At 40.9% G+C, this 10,104-nt stretch overlaps 2 long non-coding RNA genes across 2 annotated transcripts; both read right to left on the bottom strand.

Moving 5' to 3' along the window:
- Positions 1-4,740: 4,740 nt before the first annotated feature.
- Positions 4,741-7,353, bottom strand: LOC114823336 (uncharacterized). Its single transcript, XR_011578224.1, has 3 exons — positions 6,996-7,353; positions 5,316-6,920; positions 4,741-5,231 (listed from the first exon to the last, which is right to left on the bottom strand). It is a non-coding gene; the product is annotated as an uncharacterized lncRNA (long non-coding RNA).
- An 849-nt stretch (positions 7,354-8,202) lies between these two features.
- LOC114823775 (uncharacterized) lies at positions 8,203-9,654 on the bottom strand. Its single transcript, XR_003771726.2, has 3 exons — positions 9,575-9,654; positions 9,124-9,176; positions 8,203-8,330 (listed from the first exon to the last, which is right to left on the bottom strand). It is a non-coding gene; the product is annotated as an uncharacterized lncRNA (long non-coding RNA).
- Positions 9,655-10,104: the final 450 nt, after the last annotated feature.

Genomic DNA, 10,104 nt, shown 5'->3' with positions numbered 1-10,104 from the left:
TCTCCGCTACTCGCGCGTAGGAATCCCAATGTGCCTCAAGGGTATTCTTGTCCTTTTTTATCCAAAGATCCACGTGTCACCTTGTGATTATTTTTGGCTCCACAAATGTCCCCACACCTGTTGGGCTGCTCATAAGAAAGGGCAGCAGGTGTAGAGATCTTCTTGCTTCAGGAAACGTAGGATTGCTTCCTATTTTGATGTTGATTATCTCTTTAATTGGAAATTAAGTCCTTCTAGGAAAGGGAAATAAACTTTTCTCAAAGCCTATTTAAGTCCACCGTAAGTGGGTTATTAAATCAACTTTGGAGAGCAATTTATTCTACCCCACAAGAGAGAGAAAGTTAGAGGATATTTGTTCCCCCTCCTCTAGCAATCTTCTACATCTTGCCCGTGCAAAGGACCGTCTTTCGTTGATTTCTTCGTCTTCTCCGTGCTGCACCAATGTAAGAAAATTTTAATTTTTCTTGCCTTCTTCTTGGATAGTGCTATTGTGGGGCAGCCGTCGAGGTGGTGCGGCATGTCGGCTGGCAAGGGCCAGGAGTTTGCTCGGCATGGGCCGAGGAGATGTCGTGGCAGGGACCACTGCTTGGGCAGCTTGGCTTGGCTTGAGCCAAGGGCAGCTTATGCGGCTGGGGTCGCGGATTGTGGCGCTGGGGCACAGTGCTAGGCGAGCCGTATGGCTCATGTCCTTTGGTCTCTTGGACCTAACTCGGGCCAAGCTGGCGATTGAAATAAATGATGAGATTGTGGGTCGCATGGGCTGCTGGAATGTTGGGTATGCAGGCCTCCTGCTTGCTGGTCCGAGAGGAAAAAATGAGGGATAAGCCAGTATAGGTTGAGCTCTCATGCTGAATATCGTGAATGGCATTGTTGAAGGTGGAAAGAAGAGATCTTCCCCGCCTTAGATTCAAGATCTTAAGCATGTCATTTCTGAGCTTCATTATGCTGCAAAAGATGAAGAGTTGATTGCTGCTTATAACCAAGTGATCCACTTCAAGAAAATCGTCGATAGGCTTGAACCCCAAGTGTTGGAACTTCAAGGCGTACTGAAGATCAACGAAAGTCTGAAGAAGGAAGTGGATGAGCTGTAGAGCATCCACGTTGGTCTGCTCGAGGAAGATGAGCAACTGAAAGGTGAAATGGCTGGGCTTGGGGTTTTGAGACCTTCTCTATTTCTCCGGAAGACTTGCTTGATTTTACTTTTGAGGCTTCTATTTGTGAAATAGTTGGAGAAGTTAGTGCCCAGGCTAGGGCAGCCGGGGGTGAAGCGTCGGATGATACCGCTGCTAAGAGCGTCGCGGCTGCTAAAGGTGTGGCGACCGAGTAGTCGTGGGATGTCCAAGCTGCTATAGTCTTCTAGGTAGCCTTTAGGATTTTATTTGTTTTTCCTTGTAGCTCTTGTTTTGCTTAAACTCCTTCGACCTTTGCTAGTTGTTTATAAACATGTTTTCCTTCGCTTTTCTTCATCTTCACTTCTTTTGTTCATGCCCTAACCTTTAGACTTGATAGACCAGTGGCAGGCATGCTACTTTTTTATAAGCAGACAAGCCCGCGTAGCCTATGCAGCCGTAGGTGTTGGTGTAGAACTTTGCAAAGTTGTTAGCCATAGGGTTGGCAGCCGGATGCCTTACTTACAGAAGCAGACAAGTCCGCATAACCACTAGGCTATTAACCTTGGCTTTCTCCAATTTCGTAGGTTGCGTAGCAAGTATCACAACATTTTAGGACTTGATGTAGGTTCTTCCGCGCTTGGCAGAGATGAAGCTTATCGACTACGTAGTATCTCGGCAATGGATAAAACTTCATATATGCGTGCTAGCTTGTTTAACCTTTCACAAGAATGTACGGTTGTATAAGTCTAGCGCAGTTTTACTGCTCGAAGGGCAAGCCATAGGCAGTCTTCCAGAATCCGTAGGCTACCTTAGTGCACTCTGTAACAGCTTTAGGGTTCCACGGCAGCCGTCTGTAGGGCGTACTACATTATGTGCCCCCTCCGTCTCTGGGGTCTGGTTCCCCACGGATTAGGCCAAGAGACCCAAAATCCTTCAGTTAGCTAAGCCTTGAAAAAAACCTTTATAGCTACTTCTAGGAATCTATGCGCAAGCCATCGTGCATCTAGTTATACTAGGGCAGCCATACTCATCCACGTCTGGATATTCAGAGTGTAAAGTTTATCCTCCCGTCTTGGAGAGCTGGCCCATATGGGTGTCGGGGAATTGGTTTACCCTCTTGCATTGGAGAGCAATTAGTTTACCTTCTCGCACTGGAGAGCATGGTTTGTCCTTCGGGAGGCTCAATTCCTGCGATGAGTCCCTAAGTAGGGCGTAGTCTTCTTTTGAAGTGCAAGAGTGATCAGTTGTTGTAAGCATGCAGCCGAGCCAAGTTGTGATTACTTCTAAATTTCTCATTAAAAAAACGAGTGAAACGAACGAGAACTTAGTTGTAAGGTAGGAACTGCATAACAACTGGATAGTCATCGGCTTATGAAGTGGTGCCGGTCGAGCTTCTTGAGTCTTCAGGTTTTGTTGTAGCTGGGGAGGAGTTGCTGCTGGTAGGCTACTATTCAAGTGATGGTCTGCTCACGCTTCTCCTCTGCTAGATCTAAACTTGTGGCCATCTCCTTACCGTTCGGTTGTTCATCTTTTGGTGGTACGATATACCCATAGACATCCGAAGAGTTCGTTTAGCCATTTTCCCTTCTTGTTGGTGAGGGATTTCTTGAGGCAGTCGAGGATCGTCTTGTTTGATACTTCGGCCTGCCCATTGCCTTGAGGATATCTCGGCATGGACATGTGCTGCTAGATGCCATATTCTTAAGACACTTTTGTACTAACTCCTTAGCATCTTGGTGCATGGTAGGCCAATAGTAGCCTGCGTTAAGGCTATGCTAAGGATTGGCCTCCAGAGTGGTTTCCACATACACCTTCATGGATTTAATCTTAGAACTTTCAAGTCGTCGGGAGGCGCTAGGCAGCGGATATGTGATCCGGTGTGGGACCTTTGGATGAGAATGCTATGACACTTAGGTTGTTGGCTCCATCTCTATGCTTGGCTTGTCAAGATATTCCACCGGAATAGAGCGGTTTGAGTTGGTGATCGAGTGCGGAGCCTAGGCCGGCTAGTACGTCTGCATGGGCATTGTCTGCCCGGGGAACTTAAGTGAGAGTTTAAGTCTGAAATGCCTCAAGCTGCTTGCGTACTTTCTCTAGGTAATACGTCATCGACATGCAAATGCCAGAAATCTCCATTGAGGGAGCAGATGCAGCTATAGTGTGCTCGGCTGCCTTCGGGGAGCCGTTGGGCCGCTCTGTTGCGTTGTCAAGGCTAGGTGTGAAGGCGCGGTAGGGAGCCGTGAGGCTGGGGCCATGTTACATGTAGCAGGAAATGCTCAATTTCTGGTATTGGGCCACTCTAGAGTTGAATAATGGAGCAAAGGTTGGCTAGGGCCGTGTGACGCGTAGCAGGAGGTAGTGTTCAACTGCCGGTACATGTTGCTTTTATGTAGAATCTTCTGGGGCGACAAGGACAAAACTTGCTTTTGAATGTTCCTTCCAGTGTTTGTCTACCCTTGGCGTGTCCTTTGGGCCTAGTTGTTGTGTTCGTCAGGATTTGGTGGAATAGTGCATCATGATGATGACTGCGTGCGTTTGAGGGTAAAACTTAAGCTTTTAGGTTACAACAACTATCGCCAAAGTTAGCTTTTGAATTTCTGATAACATCAATAAGAGTTTTTAAACTGTGGAATACAACTTATAACATCGATGAGAGCTTTTAAACTATGGAATACAGGTAGTCGGGCCCCCAGCTCTTCTCGTATGATGGTAGAGCTTATTTCTGCTTCAGATGCGACTACTCGTCCAGTCAGACTTTGAATCTCCTTCATAGTAGTGGGGAACTTCATATTCAAGATTGTTGGATTTTCCTTAAATGGGCATCGGCGAACTTCGTCCCAAAGTGCATGCTTCTCTGCCAGAGCGAAAGAGTCTGCCAGAGTTAGATCTTCTTTCATTATCAGTTTTCCGAACAATGGGTGGTCTGCTAAAAGTCCTTTTTGGAAGGCTACTCTAGCTATCGAGTCGTTGCATCCGACTATTTTTGCCTTCTCTACTTTGAACCTCCTCATATAGTCGCGAAACGACTCCTTTGGGTTCTTCTTGACGTCGAACAAATGGTCAGACTTCTTTTTGATCGCGCGATAAGATGAATATTTTTTGGTGAAAACCAAAGAAAGTTCGTAGAAATTCCGAATGGATTGTGGCGGCAGGGTGTAAAACCAATCTTGCGCCTCGCCTTGTAAAGTGGTGGCGAATATCTTGCACATGAGATCATCGTTGTTTCGATAAAGGATCATTACGCTTCGGTAGCGCTTTAAGGGCTGGTTTGGTATTGCTGTGCTTTGAAAAAAAGCTGCTGTGAGAATAAGCGACTGTGCTGTGAGAATAAGCGGCTGTGAGAATAAGCAGCAGAGTGTTTGGTAAACTTTTTTTTAAAAGTGCTTTTGGAAAAAAAAGTAGTATGATAGTGTTTGGTAAACTTTTATGTGAAACAGCTGTGACTGTGTGAAATGACCAAAAACGGTATAATACTAAATGTGCTATTAATTTAATTTTCTTAACAAATAAAAGTTAATTACTTAAATATACTTTATTTTTAGAAGAAAATTATTTATAAACTTTATATTAAATATTAATTAGTATGACAAACTACTTCAATTGAAATATTTTAGACTGAATAGCTAGGATTCATTAGTACAATATTGTTAGTGTACTTGAAAGTAGTCTAATTAGATGCATTCATCAAACTTGTTGCTATTCTATTTCTTAATGCCTCTATTTCATGTGATCCTTCAACTTGATAATTTTGATATTCATCATCATCATCATCACTACTATCGCTCTCTTCACAAAAGTCTCTGGGGTCATCAAAATGACGATCACGTTCAGAATACCTCCGTATGTAGTTATGAAGAGCCATTGTAGCAATGACAATCTTCACTTGCTTATTGAACGGGTAATTAGGCATGTCCCTTAAAATTGCCCATCTTTTCTTCCATACCCCAAAAGTTCGTTCAATGATGCTCCTAAGAGAAGAATGTCTGTAGTTGAATACCTCTTTATGACCCGTTGGTTCGGCACCCCTACGAAAGTCCGGGAGATGATATCTTTCACCTTTGTATGGTCCCAAATAACCTCTTATTTGTGGGTACCCCGCATCTACCAAGTAATATTTTCCTGACAATTGAAAATTTTGTTTTGTATTGTAATAATTATACAAAGCAAGTATGTAAAATGTTATAATAAAAGTATGAAAATTACCATTTGGAGGCTTGGAAAAGTTTAAATTTAGATCCCGTAGCATGGATAGAAAAACCCTTGTATCATGTGCAGTGCCTTCCCATCCGGCACAAGCAAATGTGAATTGCATATCAAAATTACATGCAGCCATAACATTTTGAGTTGGTATTCCTTTCCTACCAATGTACGGAACTTGATCCGGAGGTGGTATTGAAGCCTCAACGTGCACTCCATCTATGGCACCAATACAATCCTAAAAATAATAACATAGAAGAAAACTGTCAACCTACACTTATAGTTTGCAAATAAGTTAGAAGACGAGTCAAACTTTACCTTAAAATAAGGCATGTATCTTGTATCTCTCCTTATTTCTTGAGGAATGCCACGAAACTCTGAATCCATTGGTTTGATAATATCTATTGCCATGTTACATACGATATCCAACATAACACCAAAATATCTACTAACAGTCTCACCAGAATGTTGAAATCTCTCTTGAGCTAATCTATTTTTCACACCATGTCCCAACATATGCAAGAACATTCCTAATATTTCAATTGCATTCATTCTCCTTGTACCTTTCAATCCATAATTAGTTTGCAAGTCATTGGATAATCTATAAAAGACATCTTTGTTCATCCTAAACATTCTATAACATCGCACATCATTTCCTTGTAGTACTTCCATCAACCAAATATTACCTGTATGGGAATAATTCATACATGGAGTTTTGTGGACATATTTTAAATAATATGTTTCAACAGCTTTCGCTACAGCGCATATAATTACACCATCCTCCAACTCCTCAACATCATCATCAGAGGTGTTCATATTGAATATACCTGTAACCTAACACATAATTCAACATTCCACAAGTCATAATCTAACAATCACTAAGAAGTCATAATCCGACATTCAAGAACAAGTCAATCCAACGTTTAACAAGAAATTATAATCCAACATTCAATAAACACAAAATACAAGCAACATTCAACACAGTCTTAATGCAAAGTACAAACCACACAAAGTCCTAATTCATAGTTATAGCTTCTTATTTTTCTTTGTTGAACATATATTTCAACCAAGTCAGCCGGACTTCAGGATCTTGGATCGTGGTAAACACCTCTCGCTTCTCTGCAGAACAAAATAAACATGTAGCAAACAACCATAACTCGCTAGGTGGCTCACAACCAGGCAATTGTCCTACAACTGCTAACACTTCCGAAATACTACTACCTATATGCAGCGACCTCATCAATGAGTTTGCAGAACTCCTAGTTTCATAAGCTTCAACAAGACGGTCAATTTGACCACAAAGTTTTGCAGCACCTCCAATTTTTTTCCCTTTCTTATCAACCTTCTTCTTTCCCAATTCTCCTTGGTTAGCCGCTCTTTTTTTTCCCTTCCTACTTGCTTGCCTTAGATCCTGCATAGTCTCATTTTCTTCCTCATCATATGAATCAATTTGTCCTACAGATTCCTCTCTTGACTCTGGTGGTAGTACTCCAGATGAAGGTGCCCAGGCATGTTCACCGGTAGCAAATGTAGTCGAGAACATCCTATCTAAATTTTCTTCCATCTCAGGACTAATGCCTTTTTTCGCAATTTTTCATATTCTTTGTTTATCTACAAGTAAGAAAGAATATGATTAATACATATTGCATGATATCATAATACATATTAAAAGATAAATACACAAACCTGAATTTTATTATTCCACCACTCCTCAGAGGCATCAATAGTACCCTTGCTCGAATTCCACCCTAGGCCAGTTTCTTTACCAACTAGCTCTTTCCACAACTTCCACTCATTTTTAAGTGCATCCCACTTATTTTTCAGTTGCTTTCTTTCATAATCATGCCCTGTCTCTGCTTTGAAGTTAGCTCTAATATTTGCATATCCATTTTTGTCAAAGTGAGTGCCCGGACGATGTCCGGCCTCAACCTCCTTGATGCAAACATCACAAAATATAGATATATTGTGGGCATTCCATGTAGCTACAGGATTTGACGAAGATGCCCCCTTCTTTGCCATCGATACCAATTACTGATGGTACAATATTGACCTATATTATGCATATGATGAGGATGTTCAAAGTTTTCTGCCATGCAGTTACTGCCTCTATTAAAAACATGCTCTATAATCCTAATATTCACATTCAAGTAGATGGAATATCTCCCAACAAACATTCACTTATTTAATAGAGCGATTCAATTCAAGTTGGTGTTTTCAAAATCAAGTTCTACTTTTAAGCTTATTGCATGATTTCAAAAATTATTTCCAAGCATAAAATAATTATGAGTACAAGATATTCATCTTATTGTGTCAATATTCGAGAAATATATTTCCTCTTGAAAAAGATTAAAACATGGATACCCTCCAAATGGCCTCTTAAGATGAATATGGATGGTGAGCGGAACAATATCATTGTCATTCCAAGAGAATTGCTCAAATTCAAAGTCCTTTTTAATATTTCAGTGCATAACACAGAATGGGTTTCTAATGTCAAGCCATTGTCATATCAATCAGTTTCAATACTGAAAAACACCAACCCTAGAAGCGTGAATGTTAGGAGTAAAGATAGATGGTCCTTTATGTTTAAAGAAAGACAGGTAGTCTGTGCACATAAGCTCTGCCTATAGGGATAAAATCCCTTCCTCTGTGCACATAATCATGACAAAGGCTTGACTACTACCTGACCGTTTTACCATACTTGTTGGCTGAACAGAAAGAAACAAACACACAAAAAAATGACTTTCCAATTTCCATCCTAATTTCATCAATTTCTCAGTAAACAAACACGAAAAAAAATAAAATGAGCAGCCAATTCAACAATTAACAAACAAATTACAGAGAATCAACTAAAAAAATCAGCGTAAACATATGGAGAAAACGAGAGAGAAATCTCACAGGTCTGAGAGGGAGTGAGAGCGCGCACGATTGGTTGGATTGGACACGAACCGCTCAGCGAGAGAGATCTCAAAGGAGTTGCAATGACGGGCAATAAAGGAGCACAGGGATTGAAAACTCCGTGGGCTGAAAACATGAAGCCAAATCAGAAAGCCAAATAATTGGGATAGTGCAGAAAATTAAAACAAAACAAACAAAACAAATTAGAGCAAAAAAAGACAAAAGGTCAACGAAAGCTTGGTGCCATAAAGATACAAAGAGAATCATTCTCCCTCCCTCCCTCCCTCCCTCCCTCCCTCCCTCCAGGGAGAGCAAGAGAGCAAAAGAGTGAGAGACAGCGGGAGGAGGACACAATACCATATAGCAGGTGAACAAATTGCCCACAACTGGTCATCACATTGTATTCTGTCAATTTTGGTTTCATTAAGATTTTGTTTCTTATATAAAAGAATGACCTCAAAAGATGGAAAATTAGACCTTTCTATAAGCATATTATAAGTATATAATTCAAACTCCCACTACTTTTAGGTATTTAACATGACCGGCCAGTGGGAAAAAAACAAGAACCAGTCATTCTAATCCTAAACATAATTGTTAACGAATAAATCATACTACAATTTTCTCAACTAGATAAAGGGGAACATTTTGGAGCAGAGAACAGGCTGGAAATTGTCTCAACAACAGAAGTATATATATATGTATGCGATCCCAGGGAACAATTTTCTCAACTAGATAAAGGGGAACATTTTGTATGCGATCCCAACTACAAATACGACTACGTACAAATATATATATGCGATCCCAGGTACACATATACGACTACGTACAAATATATACCATCATAAAGAAAACATGATTAATTTTCCAACTTTCGGGAGAAAATCAATATGCATATATACAAGTAAAAGTATGGTTTTACCTTTTTAATTGCAAAGGCAGGAACTTGAAATAGAGAAGATATGACGAGAATAACTGGAGCAAAAACGAAAGTTTTCCAAATCAGAAGCACAGTTCACATATTAGAAGCAAAGCAAAGCTTTATAAGAAATTATCCCTTACCTAAACCCAAATCAGAAGCAGACCTTCTAAAAAAATGAATAGAGAAGTAATCAAACTTCTCTCTCAAATTTTCTTGTTTCCTCCACAAACCCTAATTTTTTCCCCAATTAATTTTTTCCCGATTAATTTTTTCCACAAATCATATCACCTTCCCCATTTCATTTTTCCCCACCCTCCATCCCCAATTGTTTTTCCCGACACCCATACCCTCATCCCTTTGCTCTTCCCACCCCTCTTTCCCTCTCAATCTCCCATCCCCAAATTGAAAAATCCAAACAAATTAATAACAAACTTTTACAAGAGAAGCTTACCAAAGGAACCTGGAGAAACCTGGAGAACGAGAGATCGCTGGTTTTTGGAACGAGAGGACGAGAGGACGAGAGGACGAGAGAGTGGTTGTCGGGTATGCGAGAGCTCTGAGGCGAGAGTTGAAGGTCGGGTATGCAAGAGCTCTGAGGCAAGAGTGAAGGCGAGAGGGAAAGGATGGGCAATTTTGGGTTATTGAAAATTTCATTAAACGTACTACTGTTCATCCGTGTTTTCAAAATAAGCTGTTTTTGGAAGCTGCTATTTGCAGCTTCTACTCAGCTTCAGGTTTTGGGCTTTTTTTCACCCTTAGCTTTGAAATAAAGCTGTTTTTCAAAGTTTACTAAACACCAAAATTGCTACCAGCTTTTTTTCACCCCCAGCTTTTTTATTAATCACCTCCCCCCCAAACCTGACCTAAGTGTCTCTCCAGGTCTTCATCCCCTTTGAAAGATGTGAAATGTGGCATGCTGAACTTGCGTGGAGGCTCTGCCTGCTCGATCTCGTCCGTGAAGGGTAACCTGCTTATGTTGGT

The sequence above is a fragment of the Malus domestica genome, chromosome 02 (genome assembly GCF_042453785.1).
Source record: "Malus domestica chromosome 02, GDT2T_hap1".
Classification (NCBI taxonomy): Eukaryota; Viridiplantae; Streptophyta; class Magnoliopsida; order Rosales; family Rosaceae; genus Malus; species Malus domestica.
Note: the sequence above shows the minus strand (reverse complement) of the source record. Positions and strands in the feature narration are given on the sequence as shown.